Here is an 8,026-nt window from a genome sequence, read left to right on the forward strand (position 1 = left end):
ACCACCAGCACCTCACCACTAGCACCACACCACCAGCACCACACCAGCACCACACCACCAACACACCACCAGCACCACACCACCAGCACCACATCACCAGCACCACACCACCAGCACCACACCAACACACCACCAGCACACTACCAAACCACACCAGCACACCAACACCACACCACCAGCACACCACCAGCACCACACCATCACACCAACACCACACCACCAGCACACCACCAGCACAACACCATCACACCACCAGCACCACACCATCACACCACCAGCACCAGCACACCACCAGCACCACACAATCAGCACCACACCACCAGCACCACACCATCACACCACCAGCACACCACCAGCACACCACCAGCACCACACCAGCACACTACCACACCACCAGCACACCACCAGCACCACACCACCAGCACCACACCACCAGCACACCACCAGCACACTACCACACCAGCACACCACCAGCACCACACCACCAGCACACCACCAGCACACCACCAGCACACCACCAGCACACCACCAACACCACACAACCAACACCTCACCACCAGCACCACACCACCAGCACCACACCACCAACACCACACCACCAACACCTCACCACCACCAACACACCACCAGCACCACACCACCAGCACCACACCACCAGCACCACACCACCAACACCACACCACCAGCACCTCACCACCAACACCTCACCACCACCAACACACCACTACACCACACCACCACACCATCAGCACCACACCACCAGCACCACACCACCACACCACCACCAACACACCACCAGCACCACACCACCAGCACCACACCACCAGCACCACACCACCAACACCACACCACCACCAACACACCACCACCAACACACCACCAGCACCACACCACCAGCACCACACCATCAGTACCACACCACCAGCACCACACCACCAGCACCACACCACCACCAACACACCACCAGCACCACACCACCAGCACCACACCACCAGCACCACACCACCACCAACACACCACCAGCACCACACCACCAGCACCACACCACCAGCACCACACCACCAGCACCACACCACCAGCACCACACCACCAGCACCACACCAGCACACACCACCAACACACCACACCACCAGCACCACACCACCAGCACCACACCACCAACACACCACCAGCACCACACCACCAGCACCACACCACCAGCACCACACCACCAGCACCACCAGCACCACACCACCAACACACCACACCACCAGCACCACACCACCAGCACCACACCACCAACACACCACACCACCAGCACCACACCACCAACACACCACACCACCAGCACCACACCACCAACACACCACACCACCAGCACCACACCACCAGCACCACACCACCAGCACCACACCACCAGCACCACACCACCAGCACCACACCACCAACACACCACCAGCACCTCAACACCAGCACCACACCACCAACACACCACCAGCACCTCAACACCAGCACCACACCACCAGCACACACCACCAACACACCACCAGCACCACACCACCAGCACCACACCACCAGCACCACACCACCAGCACCACACCACCAACACACCACCAGCACCACACCACCAGCACCACACAACCAACACACCACCAGCACCACACCACCAGCACCACACCACCAGCACCACACCACTAGCTCACACCACCAACACACCACCAGCACCACACCACCAGCACCACACCACCAGTACCACACCACCAGCACCACACCACCAGCACCACACCACCAGCACCACACCACCAACACACCACCAACACCACACCACCAGCACCACACCACCAGCACCACACCACCAACACACCACCAGCACCACACCACCAGCACCACACCACCAGCACCACACCACCAGCACCACACCACCAACACACCACCAACACCACACCACCAGCACCACACCACCAGCACCACACCACCAGCACCACACCACCAGCACCACACCACCACCAACACACCACCAACACCACACCACCAGCACCACACCACCAACACACCACCAGCACCACACCACCAGCACCACACCACCAACACACCACCAGCACCACACCACCAGCACCACACCACCAGCACCACACCACCAGCACCACACCACCAACACACCACCAACACCACACCACCAGCACCACACCACCAGCACCACACCACCAGCACCACACCACCAGCACCACACCACCAGCACCACACCACCACCAACACACCACCAACACCACACCACCAGCACCACACCACCAACACACCACCAGCACCACACCACCAGCACCACACCACCAACACACCACCAGCACCACACCACCAGCACCACACCACCAACACACCACCAGCACCACACCACCAGCACCACACCAGCACCACACCACCAACACACCACCAGCACCACACCACCAACACACCACCAGCACCACACCACCAGCACCACACCAGCACCACACCAGCAACACACCACCAGCACCACACCACCAGCACCACACCACCAGCACCACACCACCAACACACCACCAGCACCACACCACCAGCACCACACCAGCACCACACCACCAACACACCACCAGCACCACACCACCAACACACCACCAGCACCACACCACCAGCACCACACCAGCACCACACCAGCAACACACCACCAGCACCACACCACCAGCACCACACCACCAACACACCACCAGCACCACCCCACCAACACACCACCAGCACCACACCACCAACACACCACCAGCACCACACCACCAACACACCACCAGCACCACACCACCAACACACCACCACCAACACACCACCAACACACCACCAGCACCACACCACCAACACACCACCAGCACCACACCACCAACACACCACCAGCACCACACCACCAACACACCACCAGCACCACACCACCAACACACCACCAGCACCACACCACCAGCACCACACCACCAACACACCACCAGCACCACACCACCAACACACCACCAGCACCACACCACCAGCACCACACCAGCACCACACCAGCAACACACCACCAGCACCACACCACCAGCACCACACCACCAACACACCACCAGCAACACACCACCAACACCACACCACCAACACACCACCAGCACCACACCACCAGCACCACACCACCAACACACCACCAGCACCACACCACCAACACACCACCAGCACCACACCACCAGCACCACACCACCAACACACCACCAGCACCACACCACCAACACACCACCAGCACCACACCACCAGCACCACACCACCAACACCACACCACCAGCACCACACCACCATCACCACACCACCATCACCACACCACCAACACACCACCAACACAACACCACCAACACACCACCAACACACCACCAGCACCACACCACCAACACACCACCAGCCGTCAGTGGGAATAATACCAGCAAGTCTCCTTTCACTGACTCGGTAGAGAAAAGCCGGTTACCTGGTCGGAGCTGCAGTGTCCCTCCGTCCTACATTGTGTGGGTGTTGTGACGCGCCTCGTGACGCCTTGGTTGTGGCCTTGTCCGGTCCCTCACCTGCACCCACCCCCTGTGTCTCACCTACCGTCCCCTCACCTACACCCGTACCGTCCCCTCACCTACACCCGTACCGTCCCCTCACCTACACCCGTACCGTCCCCTCACCTACACCCGTACCGTCCCCTCACCTACACCCGTACCGTCCCCTCACCTACACTCGTACCGTCCCCTCACCTACACCCGTACCGTCCCCTCACCTACACCCGTACCGTCCCCTCACCTACACTCGTACCGTCCCCTCACCTACACCCGTACCGTCCCCTCACCTACACCCGTACCGTCCCCTCACCTACACCCGTACCGTCCCCTCACCTACACTCGTACCGTCCCCTCACCTACACCCGTACCGTCCCCTCACCTACACCCGTACCGTCCCCTCACCTACACCCGTACCGTCCCCTCACCTACACCCGTACCGTCCCCTCACCTACACCCGTACCGTCCCCTCACCTACACCCGTACCGTCCCCTCACCTACACCCGTACCGTCCCCTCACCTACACCTCTTCATTGGCCTGTAGAATACCTCTTCACTGGCCCTCATCTTCCCCCATCATCGGTCCTTAACCCACCCCATCACCGGCACTCATATGCTAGCCCTCTCAACTCCCAGCCACCCCTCCACCTTTACCACCCTTTCACTCTCCTAACCATTAAACAAAGCTCGAGGCTGTTCACGACACAGAAGAGTCTCCCAGAAGCAGCAGCGGGTCCCATGGATATCCGTGTACATGGGAAATGGGCTTACAGGTTCCAGAAGAAGAGAGGAAATGTTATCTTATCTTAGCAGTGTTATCTTATCTTGAGGTTATCTTAAGATGATTTCGGGGCTTAGTGTCCCCGCTGCCCGGTCCTCGCCTAGGCTTCCACCCCTAGGAAGCAGCCCGTAGCAGCTGTCTAACTCCCAGGTACCTATTTACTGCTAGGTAACAGGAGCATCAGGGTGAAAGAAATATTTTGCCCATTTGCCTCCGCCTCCACTGGGGATTCATGCCGAAACCTCAGGATTACGAATCCGAAGCACTGTCCACTCAGCTGTCAGGCGCCCTGTGTGGTGTGGAGAAATCTCCATGAAAAGGAGAAATGAAATTTCTCCCAGTGTGGAGAAATGGCCGCCCCAGGAACACCCACTGACAGGAACACCCACTGACAGGAACACCCACTGACAGGAACGCCCACTGACAGGAACACCCACTGACAGGAACACCCACTGACAGGAACACCCACTGACAGGAACACCCACTGACAGGAACACCCACTGACAGGAACGCCCACTGACAGGAACACCCACTGACAGGAACACCCACTGACAGGAACACCCACTGACAGGAACACCCACTGACAGGAACACCCACTGACAGGAACACCCACTGACAGGAACACCCACTGACAGGAACACCCACTGACAGGAACACCCACTGACAGGAACACCCACTGACAGGAACACCCACTGACAGGAACACCCACTGACAGGAACACCCACTGACAGGAACACCCACTGACAGGAACACCCACTGACAGGAACGCCCACTGACAGGAACACCCACTGACAGGAACACCCACTGACAGGAACACCCACTGACAGGAACACCCACTGACAGGAACACCCACTGACAGGAACACCCACTGACACAGTGTTACATACCATGTAGAATATGAGCTGAGACTGAGCACGCTGGACCTGGCTTACCTCACAGCAACGTGCGAGTCATCAATACTCATTCAAGGCCTGAATTAGGCTGAGTACATGAGTAACAACCGGCCAGCCAGAGGCTTAGGGCCCGCGCAGGAGTATTCAACACTGCCTCCCTCACCTGTCCTCCCCTTCACCTGTCTTCCCCCTCATTTGTCCTCCCCCTCACCTGTCCTCCCCCCCCCACCTATCCTCCCTCTCATTTGTCTTCCCCCTCACCTGTCCTCCTCACCTGTCCTTCCCTTCACCACCGCCCCCTCACCTGTCCTCCCCACACCGCCGCCCCCTCACCTGTCCTCCCTACACCGCCGCCCCCTCACCTGTCCTCCCCACACCGCCGCCCCCTCACCTGTCCTCACCCACACCGCCGCCCCCTCACCTGTCCTCCCCACACCACCGCCCCCTCACCTCTCCTCCCTTCACCACCGCCCCATCATATGAAGGAGGAGGAACTAGGAGGCCAGTCACTGGATACCGAATGGGAGATGAAGTCCTTCACGAAACGGACAGAGAGAAAGATCTGGGAGTTGATATCACGCCAAACCTGTCTCCTGAAGCCCACATCAAAAGAATAACGTCAGCGACCTATGCGAGGCTGGCTAACATCAGAACTGCTTTCAGAAACCTGTGTAAGGAATCCTTCAGAACCTTGTATACCACATATGTAAGGCCAATCCTGGAGTATGCAGCCCCAGCATGGAGCCCGTATCTTGTCAAGCACAATACGAAGCTGGTAAAAGTTCAGAGGTATGCCACTAGGCTAGTCCTAGAACTAAGAGGCATGAGTTATTAGGACAGACTACGTGAACTGCACCTCACGTCGCTGGAAGACAGAAGAGGTAGGGGGAGACGTGATCACCCACATACTAAATTCTCAGGGGAATTGACTGTGGACAAGGATGAATTATTTACCACGGGTGGCACACGCACAAGGGGACACAGGTGGAGACTGAGTATCCAAATGAGCCACAGGGACGTTAGAAAGAACTTTTTCAGTGTCAGAGTAGTTAGTAAATGGAAGTGATGTGGTGGAGGCCGACTCCATACACAGTTTCAAATGTAGATATGACAGAGCCCAGTAGGCTCAAGAATATGTACATCAGTTGATTTACGGTTGAGAGGTGGAACCAAAGAGCCAGAGCTCAACCCCCACAAGCAGAATTTGGTGAGTACATGTCCTCCGTTCACCCTGGGTCGCCCCGCCCCCTCTGCTTGGGTAGCCCCGCCCCCGTCAGCTTGGGTAATTGCGACCATCACCATGGCAATAATGGCGCCACGCGACCGTTGCTGGTAATTGTCTAGGTGAGGCAGTTACAGGTGTTGCCATAATTGTTGCAAGTTCCTGATGACGGTCTATGCACGTACGTCACCACGTAACTGAACCTTGCCTTGTGGCATGTCTGCCTCTGTGTCCACTTGACGACCAGCTCTTACTAATAATATTTTGTTTCAAAAACACAATTAATTCTCGAAACAACATATAACTGAGCCATCCCGAAGCAGTTGGCAGTTAATTTAATTGTTGTTTGCAATATGTATCGGTAAGAACCCACCCGTCCACGCTGCCGCCGACCCGCAGCCCGTCTTTAAGTTATGCTCACCCAACCTGCCACCGAACCCATATTGCAGCCCGTCCTCCAAACAAAGATCCAAAAGTGATTGCATGCACCCGCCAAACCCCCTGTTTATGAATGAAAAGCGATTTACACACGACTCACAACTGCTGAAGTTCGAACATATCCGGAACAAGTGCTTCACTGACGAATTTTGTTCGAATCACAACGCTATAAATGCTTCACCCACGTACTACAAATACAAATAATCGCCAACAGAACCTAAACACCTAACCTAACCTATCTTATGCCTATATATGCACAATATGCTAATATATTATAATATTAATTTATACTTGAGAAAATTCCCGTTTTGAATGAACAGCAAGTTAAAATTTATGAATGCGTCTGTGGGGTTGACCGCTGGATGTAATGGACTTGAGTCGAGGACGGGTTGCATATTGAAATTATAAATTGTAACGAACTTTGTATCCAAAATCGGTGATTATTGGAGGTAAATTAATATTATAAACCATAATTTGGTGTATAACTAAGCCTAGATCAGGTTAGGTCAGGTGTTTAGGTTCTCTTTGCGTTTATTAGTATTTGTACTCCGTGGGTGAAGCATTTATAAAAATGTGGTTCGAACAAAAGTCGTCAGCGAAGCACTTGTTCGAGAAGTGTTGGGACGTCATCAGTTGTGAGTCGTGTGTAAACCGTTTTTCATTCATAAACAAGGGGTTTAGCGGGTGCATGGAATGAACTTTGGCCTTTGTTGATGAGGACGGGCTGCCTGGAGTGTGGGAAACGCTTCTCTTCGTTTGTGTGGTGGTGTATTTTATGCCTATCAATCGTGGAATATTTAATTCATAAATATTTCATATAAATATGACGTGGGCGTGGATCACTAATTCCTCTGAGGTTCAGTAATAGTTAGGGAAAGTTGAACATTTCAGCATAACAGCAGTCTCCTAAAGCTTGAGGAGTGGTCTCCTAAAGCCCAGGTGAATTAAATGTTTGTTTCCACGGAAATGTGGATGACAGTTTATAATCGCGGAATAGTTATTAAAGTCACCGCCAACAGCCCCGCTCCTGTGCCAGGTAAATCCACTACGGGCTCACCACAGCCCCGCTCCTGTGCCAAGTAAGTACACTACGGGCTCACCACAGCCCCGCTCTTGTGCCAAGTAAGTACACTACGGGCTCACCACAGCCCCG

The sequence above is a fragment of the Procambarus clarkii genome, chromosome 5, assembly GCF_040958095.1.
Source record: "Procambarus clarkii isolate CNS0578487 chromosome 5, FALCON_Pclarkii_2.0, whole genome shotgun sequence".
NCBI classification, from domain to species: Eukaryota; Metazoa; Arthropoda; class Malacostraca; order Decapoda; family Cambaridae; genus Procambarus; species Procambarus clarkii.